A 9,239-nucleotide genomic window follows, 5' to 3' on the forward strand; every position below is an offset into this window, starting at 1 on the left:
GATGATCTCCTCATCATAGAGATCATCCTCACCAAAAATCAGCTCAATCTGAAACTTTTAGCCCACATAAGACAAAACACGTTGTATATACATATGAGTAGATATATGTGTACACGGATCCTCGTCCATATATATATGAAATTAAAGGGTCAAGATCCAATGTTCTATCCAATGTGGGTTAGAAGTTTTGGAATAGTTGATTTTTGGTGAGGATAATCTCTCAACAAAAAATGGGCAGTCCACAATTCTTCAACATTTTATAGTGGTTTAAAACACTATCGAATGCTATTGGATCTAATAAAATGGATGGCATATGGATGGAGTAAAAATACTAAAAATGTTGAATCAATACGCCTGAATGGTTAACCTATGCATATTGAGTCAGGATTAGGGAAATTATAGAAAACAGTGTAACAAATAAGATCTATAATGTTACTATCATAGTTAATAAATTCTCCAATGTTTCAGATATTAAATCAATAAATAAGAAAAAAAGAAAAAAGACCATTACAACCTCAAACCCCATTTGATCAAACTCTAGGTTGAGATGGGAAGAATATCATAAGTTTTCTTGACAAGAAAAAATAAGATAAAATTTGAAATTTATAATAACAAAACGTAAGCTAATATAACTAAACATAGTTAACACATGAAATGGTAATTAATTTAGAAAATCAAATTAAAAGCAACATTCCACTTAGAATGTTTCCGAGTCGACTCATCCTAGTTTTTAAATATAGGTTCATACATTTGTTTAATTTTTAGTCTCTCTACACTTCTTCATACTCAACACTGTACTAATAAATTCATCAAATTGTCTTGCAGAAGAACCCTTGAAACCTTCATCATCTTCTTTAATTGCATCCTTAATCATCTCCTTAACTTGACAAGCCTTTTTCCTCATGTCCTCACCTTTCTTAGTCCCACCCATGACCAATTCAATCACTCTCACTATCTCTTCATGTTTGATCTCACAAACATTTCCTCTAGCAATCTCAACACAAACGCTCACCTCTTCCTCTAGTAATTTCGAATTGTAATATTGGTCTGCTGACAATGGCCACCCTATGATCGGGATGCCGTGACTCAGACTCTCCAAGATCGAATTCCAACCGCAATGACTCAGAAACGCAGAGGTAGAATTGTGTGACAAAATTTCCAATTGCGGTGCCCATTTTCGTAATAAAATCCCTCTATTCTTCTCTTTGATTCGATCGTCAAATCCTTCTGGAAGCCATTCTGATCTAAAATTCTCATTGATATCGAACCCAACTGGAGGTCTGATGACCCAAATGAATTTCTTCTCGCTAGCCTCCAACCCGATCGCTAATTCCATCATTTGTGAGCTAGATATGGTGTTTTGTGAACCAAAACACACAAATAAAACCGAAGACGGGAATTGGGTGTTGAGCCAATTGATGCAGTGGTCGGGCTCAGTATTTTTGTTGTTTGTTATGGGAAATCGAGTTGGCCCAATAGACCAAACTGGCCGACCACCAGTTTTTCCTTTGAAATATGTCAACCCGGTATGATCAAGTTCTTCTATGGTGTTAATTAACATTCCATCTGACTTGAAACATAGAGGGAGCTCTCTTTGGAGGTAGAGAGACCAAGAATCGGAACCATCAGCGTTCTTGAGATGCGAAGAGAGTTGAGATTGATGAATTTTCGAAACATAAGGAAAATCAGGAAGAGAGAAATAATCCAAATTCGTTGCACGATGAGGAAGATTGATCCAAAGAGAGAAGTACATCGCCATACCGTAAGCACCACCCGTATTGAAGATTGAATGAAAAATGTTTAAACGATTGGCGATTTCGACGGTCCATCCAAATAACATGTCAGATATGATGCAGAGAGGAGGGTGACCTTGATTTTGATTGGTGATCTTAATGATTAGTTGCTCAAAGGAAGGTTTAAGAGATTTGGAGGCGTGAAGGAGGTGTGAGATGAGAGGAAAAGGAAGGACATTTGTGTTCTCTGAGTTGGGTGGGAGATTGTGATCTGAACTACAGAAGGGAAGCTCAATGAGGCGTATGGAGGTGTTGGTAGGGAGAGATGTATGGAGTTTGGTAATGTTTTGAGGAGTGTTGACAAAGATGATTGTGTAGTTGGTTTTCTGTTCTAATTGAAGAGCTAAAGCTAAGAATGGTCTTATGTGACCTTGAGCCATGAAAGGAAACATCACCACCACATTTTCTTCTTCTTCAGCCATGTAGAGAGAGAGAGAGAGAGAGAGAGAGAGAGAGAGAGAGTTTCTTTTTCAAAATGTTTCAGTTTTAAGCTAAGAACGAAATCGTTTTAAGTTTCAGTTTGGTCAAGGGTTTTATCAAAATCGATTTAATTTTTAAAATTTTATCGGGTTTCTCAAAATCGAATATTCTTTCAGTTTTCTCAGTTTCCCACAAATCGTCTTAATTTAGGTTCGACCGGTTTTCCCCCATCCGATTAAAATTTAGATCTACCGGTTTTCCACAAACCTTTTATAAATTCAAGTTGAATCGATTTTTCCCAATCGCTTATAGATTTTAAGCTGGTCTTTTACCAAACCGTTTATAAATTAAAGTTCAATCGGTCGTTTATAAATTTCATTTCAATCGATTATAAACTTCAAGTTCAATCGGTTTTACCAATCTTTTGTAAATTTCAGTTTGATCAGTCCTACCAAACCGATTAAAATTTCAGGTTAATTGGGTTTTTCTCAAACCGATTTAAATTTCAGTTCTTTTGCGGTTTTTCCCAAAAGTGATTTAAATTACAGTTCGATCAATTTTTCTAACATATTTTAAGTTCAGTTTTAAATTATATTTTCTTATTGATTTAATATTTCTTGATTCTCCTGATTATTGATTTGTGGTCAATTACTGTTTAGAATTGAAAATCAATAAAATCATGAAATTATTTGGCTATTGTTGTGAATGAAAAGAAAAATTGATAATTCAAGCCAAAATATCAAGGAATTCTATCATTATTTTGAAAATTATGTTACTTATGTCAATTGAATCTCATAATTGTGAATTTTTGGCATGATGCACTTTTTAAGAGAGTTGCTATTGCCACACCAATTTTACTTACGCCACACAAACTTTGTGCAATTATTTATACTAGAATTGGTGTGGCATTAGTAAAAATTGGTGTTATAATAGTAGCTCTTGTTTTTTTAAAATCTACTGGAAATTATGGAATATGACCATTTAATTGTGATTGCATGCCTAATATTATAGAATTTAGTCATTAGGATATTTTATAATTCTAATTTTAAAATTTTAAAGTTGTCTCAAATTCTCTCTTGTCAATTAAAATATGATGGAGAGAAATTGAATTTGTCTTTCTCTTTTCATTTTTTAAAGAATTTCTTTTTTCTCTACTTCTCTCAATCCAAACATATAAGCCTCCAATGACGTCGAACACTAAAAATTTTCAAATAAAAATAGTGTAGCTATGTTACAGTGATGGAATTGACAATTGTTCGTTTCCATGTGATCCGTGTGTTAAGTCATAACGCTGTTGTTGCTAAAGTTGAGAGGATGTATTTGTTTTTTAGTGCATTTTTTGGTAGCTTGCTCTTTAAATTATTCATTGTTCATTGTTTTTGAATTTACGTGGATGATACAAAATTGATCCATAACCTCCTCCATATCAAATTAAAAAATGAATCTTATATATATATAATATCCCATGTGAGATTGATAATGTTCAAGACCTCATGAGAGCATTAGTATTGTTCAACACTTTTTTTTTTTTCAATAATACCTCCAATCATTGTTTTTTAGTGAAAATAAATAAGAATATAATGGTCTTTTACACAATAAATATTTATTTGTATTGATTGTCAAATCATTTATTACAACAAGACATTTAATTCTAAAGATTAAATGCCCTTATCATTTATTATGAAAGAGACGCATATTAATTAAATAAGTAAGTATTTATTATATAAAAAGATTAATATATCCTTGTCTTTTTTCACTAAATGATAAAATGGAGTCATATTATTAAGGAAAAAAAAGTGTTGGAGATTACTAATGCCCCGTGACGCCTTGGATATTAGCATTCTCCTATATATATATATATATAAGATACATTTGATTGTCAAATTCCGAGTCAAAGTGTTTTGTCTTATAAGGGCTAAAAGTTTTGGAATAGATTCATTATTTGTGAGGATGATCTCCATGGTGATGAGATCAGCCATACAAAAAATCAGTCAATTTTAAAACTTCTAACCTCAGTTTATAAGTTGAAGAATCATGGACCATTAGTTTGTCAATCACTTTTGATGAGCTTAAAAGTTTTGAAATTGACTGATTTTTTTAGAGGAAGATCTTCTCACCATACTAATATGTATATTGGTAGGTAGCATTCGGTTGCCAAAGTGTTTTGTCTGATATAGGCTAAAAGTTTTGGAATTGACTGATTATTTGTGAGGATGATCTCTATAGTTAGGAGATCATCCATACAAAAAATCAGTCAATTTAAAAACATCTAACATCAGTTTATAAGTTGAAGAATCGTGGACTACTAGTTTGTAAATTACTTTTGTTGAGGTGAAAAGCTTAAGAATGGATTGATTTTTTGTAAGGATAATCCCCTCATCATACCTATATATATAGGTAGGTGGGTAGCATTCAGTTGCCAAAGTCCTAGCCAAAGTGGTTTGTCCTATATGGGCTAAAAGTTTTGGAATGGACTGAATTTTGTGCGGAGGATCTCTATAGTAAGGAGATCATCCTCACAAAAAACCAGCCAATTTTGAAACATCTTACCCCAGTTTATAAGTTGAAGAATCGTAAACTGTCAACTTTTACCATTAGTTTATAAACCACTTTTGATGGGGTTAGAAGTTTAAAATTGGTTGATTTTTGTGAAGATGGTCTCTATAATAAGGAGATCATCTTCACAAAAAGTTAACTAATTCTGAAACATCTTACCCAAATTTATAAGTTGAAGAATCTTGAACTGTCAACTTTTACCATTAATTAATAAACCACTTTTGATGGGGTTAGAAGTTTCAGAATGGGTTGATATATATATACTAGAGTTCACTTGTGCCTACGATACGGGCATCCTCTCTCGAGTTAAAGGGGTAAAACTAAAAAAAATTAAGTTGGAAGGATATTATTATAAAAAAAAAAATTGAGATTCAAGAAGTAAAAAGATTAAAAATAAGAAAATAAATTAAAAGGTAAAAGAGAAAATATAGTGAAGTCAAGGGAGGTGAAAAATAAATAAAACAAAGTGGGTCTCAATAAACTATAACTTGATGGCAGGGGTATTATTTAAAAAAATGATATGGATAGGATAAGAAGAACAAGATTACAATTTTTCTCTGCCTCTCGTATATCTCTCTCACCTCATTAGGGTTTCATCTCTTTTCCTTTATATACTTAGAGTTACGTAAAGGGTAAACGGGTCAGATCCAATTAAACGGGTTATACGAGTTGTTAGCAGATCATTAAAATATCTAAGATTAATTCAAGAAAACTCTTTATATACAAGAATAGAAGACATAACCCAACAAATCTCCACCTTGGCTTCAATTCCCAAAAAAAAAAAAAAGATGTTTTCAGCGTGCCCCACTAGAGCCTCAAGAACTACAAACACCTATAAATTCCAGGTTGCCCCTAAACTTGATACTTGGGATGACCTTAGTCATTAAATCTGTTGGATTATATGTTGTATCAATGTTTTTCACTACAATAGCACCTTGAACAACTACATCTCGAATGAAATGTAATTCAACATCAATATGCTTGGTCCTCTCATAATACATCAGATTTTTAATCAGATGTATGACACTCTGGCTGTCAAAAAATACTGTAGTAACACCTTGATCCAAACCCAAATCAGTAACCAAGCCTTGCAATCATATTGCCTCTTTCACTGTCTTTATAGTTGCCATATACTCAACCTCTATAGTAGACAATGCGACTGTTGATGGCAAAGGTTCCTTCCAACTAATGATACTACCGCAAAGAGTGAAAACGTAACTCGTCAAAAATTTCATCCTATCTAGATCACCAGCATAATCAGAATCAACATACCCAACAACACTCTTAGAAGTGTTACGGCTTCTATCATATAACAAACCAACTACTACAATTCCCTTTAAGTACTTCAGTATCCATTTGACTGCTTGCCAATAGATCTTCCCATGTTCTTTGTATCTACTGACTACATTAACCACATGTGAAATATTAGGCCCAGTACAAATCTTGGCATACATAAGACTGCCAACAACACTAGCATAAGGAACATGAGACATGTGTTCAACCTCCTCCTCTCTCTACAGGGACATCTGAGATGAGAGTCTAAAATAAGATGTTAAAGGAGTACTCACTGACTTAGATTCTTACATCCCAAAGTGATCCAACACCTTATCAATGTATTTCCTTTGTGATACATACAATTTACCTACTCTTCTATCTGTATGAATTTCCATACCTAAAATCTTATTTGCAGCCCCTAAGTCTTTTATCTTAAATTCACTATTGAGTTGAGTCTCCAACCTCCTAATCTCAGATATATCTATGCATGCAATCAACATCTTATCTATACATAATAGTAAGTACATAAATGAACCATCTATGAGCTTCCGATGATAAACACAATTGTCGTACTTACTCCTGGTATAGTCATTTCCTATTATAAAAGTTTCAAACCTCTTATACCACTGTCTAGGAGACTATTTTAGGTCATATAAAGATTTTTTCAGCAAGCACACGTGATCTTCCTTCCACTGAATAATTAATCCCTTTAGTTAATAAATATAAATTTGTTCTTTTAACTTACTACGTAGAAAAGTAGTCTTTAAATCAAGTTGTTCAAGCTCTAAATTATATAAGGCAACCATGGCTAGGAGCACCTTGATAGAAGTATGTTTCACCATAGGTGGAAAACCTCGGTGTAAACTACACCTTCCTACTGCATATACCCCTTCGCCACTGTGGCGCCCCGCTGAACACTAACACAAATCCCCATGTCAGATCTCGAGGTACTAGGTGGCACCTCGAAATTTCGGCATGGTCTCTTCTATTTATGTTAGCATTCCAAGGCGTTCAACCTGCACCTGATAAACGATATACAATCCTGCATACATATACAAAATATAATACTAGTGGAAGCTTATACACGTCTAATAACGTACGAAAGATCAGAGTGCGGAAGAATAACCAGAATACAGGATTATACAAAATTCCTCACTCTAACAGAAATCCTAACGCTCAGAACAATATATATAATACTCTCGGATAAATCGACACCACTAGGGGTAATAACCCCAATACTCACCAAGTGACGAACTCTGACTGTTTATCTGACCTACCAGATGATTCTCACTCATGCTCTATACCTGCCTCGCAAGCTTCATATCTGAAACTAAAAAATGGAGAAGGAAAGGGTGAGTAACAATGGTTACCCAGTAAGGAAGAACACAATTTCTGCTAATAACCCCTCCTAACATGAACGAATAAACATACTGGATCATTTTAAAATATATAAAATTTTACAAAAGAAACTACGATTAACTGGTGCATATAGCCAGGGATGAGTAACTAAACATTTTAAAACTCACATTACATCAATTAACAGTACTCACTATAACATTCTCTTTTTATACAAATCCAATTGATCAAATGGAAACATTAAACATGGATTTCATTTTATATATCAAAATAAGCAACAGATACATAATACACAATGGTGGAGTATTGGAATTATAGTGTTGGGATTCACGACTGGATCGCTCCCAGTCAGGACATGATGTTACAATTTCTCTCTGACTTTTAGTTCCTGATTTTGTGGCCGGTCGCTGCACTTACCACACTTGGTTGACCATTTATTCGGCTCAGGCTGGCCGTTTGACGTGACCGTAAGTAATGGGTCTCTTTTCGATGTGTCAGAACGTTCGACTACTATAGATTGTTAGTGATCACTGACCAATCACCTTCGTCTATGCCTATCAGGCGTGCATGTGATTCCCAAATATACAAACCATTCGTATACGACCACCTTTATATTACAAATTCACTGGTAAAGATAAAGAAGAATATCCCGGATTCCAGTTGTGACTCCACTCTCATACGCGTCCCATACCACGTATAAGTTTGGTGGTCTCTACCGTACATCCCAGGATAGTACATCACTCCGGATGATATGACGCACTATCCCTTCAAGCATTCACAAACTCTTTAACAGCTTACAAAATAGCTACATATATATGTTATTTTCATTTGAAAACAAAAGAGAAATTAACAATACAAGGTTGGGAATGGATATCCAGTTTCCTACCATGCAAGTGTGGCCACCCGGCCTAAAATAAATAACATAACGGAAACGTAAACAGCGCCTCGCGCTAACAGAAAAGAAATAAACATGCAACCAATAATATTATCCATGGATATCTGTTCACCAACCTACATACAACACAACAACGTAAAATGCAGACATCACCCCTCGGGTGTGACTCTGACATTTTACCGTTTCATACCATTTTTCCCTCTTTCCGATTTTTACACTTTTCAATCTCTTCAATAAAACATATATTTTCTGATATTCATCAACTCAATACGAGTTCATTGAATATTAAATCACATTTTCCAACTAAAGAATTTATTTTTATCAATAATATTGAAAAAGAATACAAATTTTATATCCAAACGGGGTCCGAGCAGTGCACAAGACCCAATTTATGGAAATAACCCGTTAAAATATCCTACCCACGTATAATTTGTTAAAAATACAATTAAACATTTCGAACATGCAATTTCTGGCGTGAATTTTTGAAATAACAAAAGAATTCTATATTTCGGAAATACATCCAAATTTTTTTCGATAAAATCCTAAATGCAATTTTAACAATCTACGATTATTAATAGAAATTGAGAGTTCCTTACAATCTCCAGGCAAAAGGATCGAGGCGTGTGTGCGGAAATCGATGCGATCGGCACTGAAATCGAGACGGACCGAACTTCGAAGCGGCTGATTTTTTAAATCGATCTGGTGTTTCAAAAATCTCGATGTGCTCGTCTCTTCTCCCTTCTACGGCGAAAGACGGTTTGACCCCGAAACCGATGAAAATCGAAGTCGAAGTTACGAAATCTCCGTATAAAAATACGGCTGATTTTTGACTATACGGGGTGAAAAAGACGAGAAAACGGAAGGAATTTGGGTGGGTTATGTAGAGAATGAGGCTGCGGACATTTCTCCCTTCTGCGTCGGAAGACGGTTTGACCCCGAAACGG

The 9,239-nt window shown here is 34.4% G+C and overlaps 2 pseudogenes; both read right to left on the reverse strand.

Moving 5' to 3' along the window:
- Nucleotides 1–613: 613 nt before the first annotated feature.
- Nucleotides 614–2,333, reverse strand: LOC147400517 (UDP-glycosyltransferase 92A1 pseudogene; annotated as a pseudogene).
- Nucleotides 2,334–5,863: 3,530 nt separating this feature from the next.
- LOC147400518 (secreted RxLR effector protein 161 pseudogene) lies at nt 5,864–6,262 on the reverse strand (annotated as a pseudogene).
- Nucleotides 6,263–9,239: the final 2,977 nt, after the last annotated feature.

This window comes from Akebia trifoliata, chromosome 6 (genome assembly GCF_017979445.1).
Source record: "Akebia trifoliata isolate Shusen 1 chromosome 6, ASM1797944v1, whole genome shotgun sequence".
In the NCBI taxonomy this organism is placed as follows: Eukaryota; Viridiplantae; Streptophyta; class Magnoliopsida; order Ranunculales; family Lardizabalaceae; genus Akebia; species Akebia trifoliata.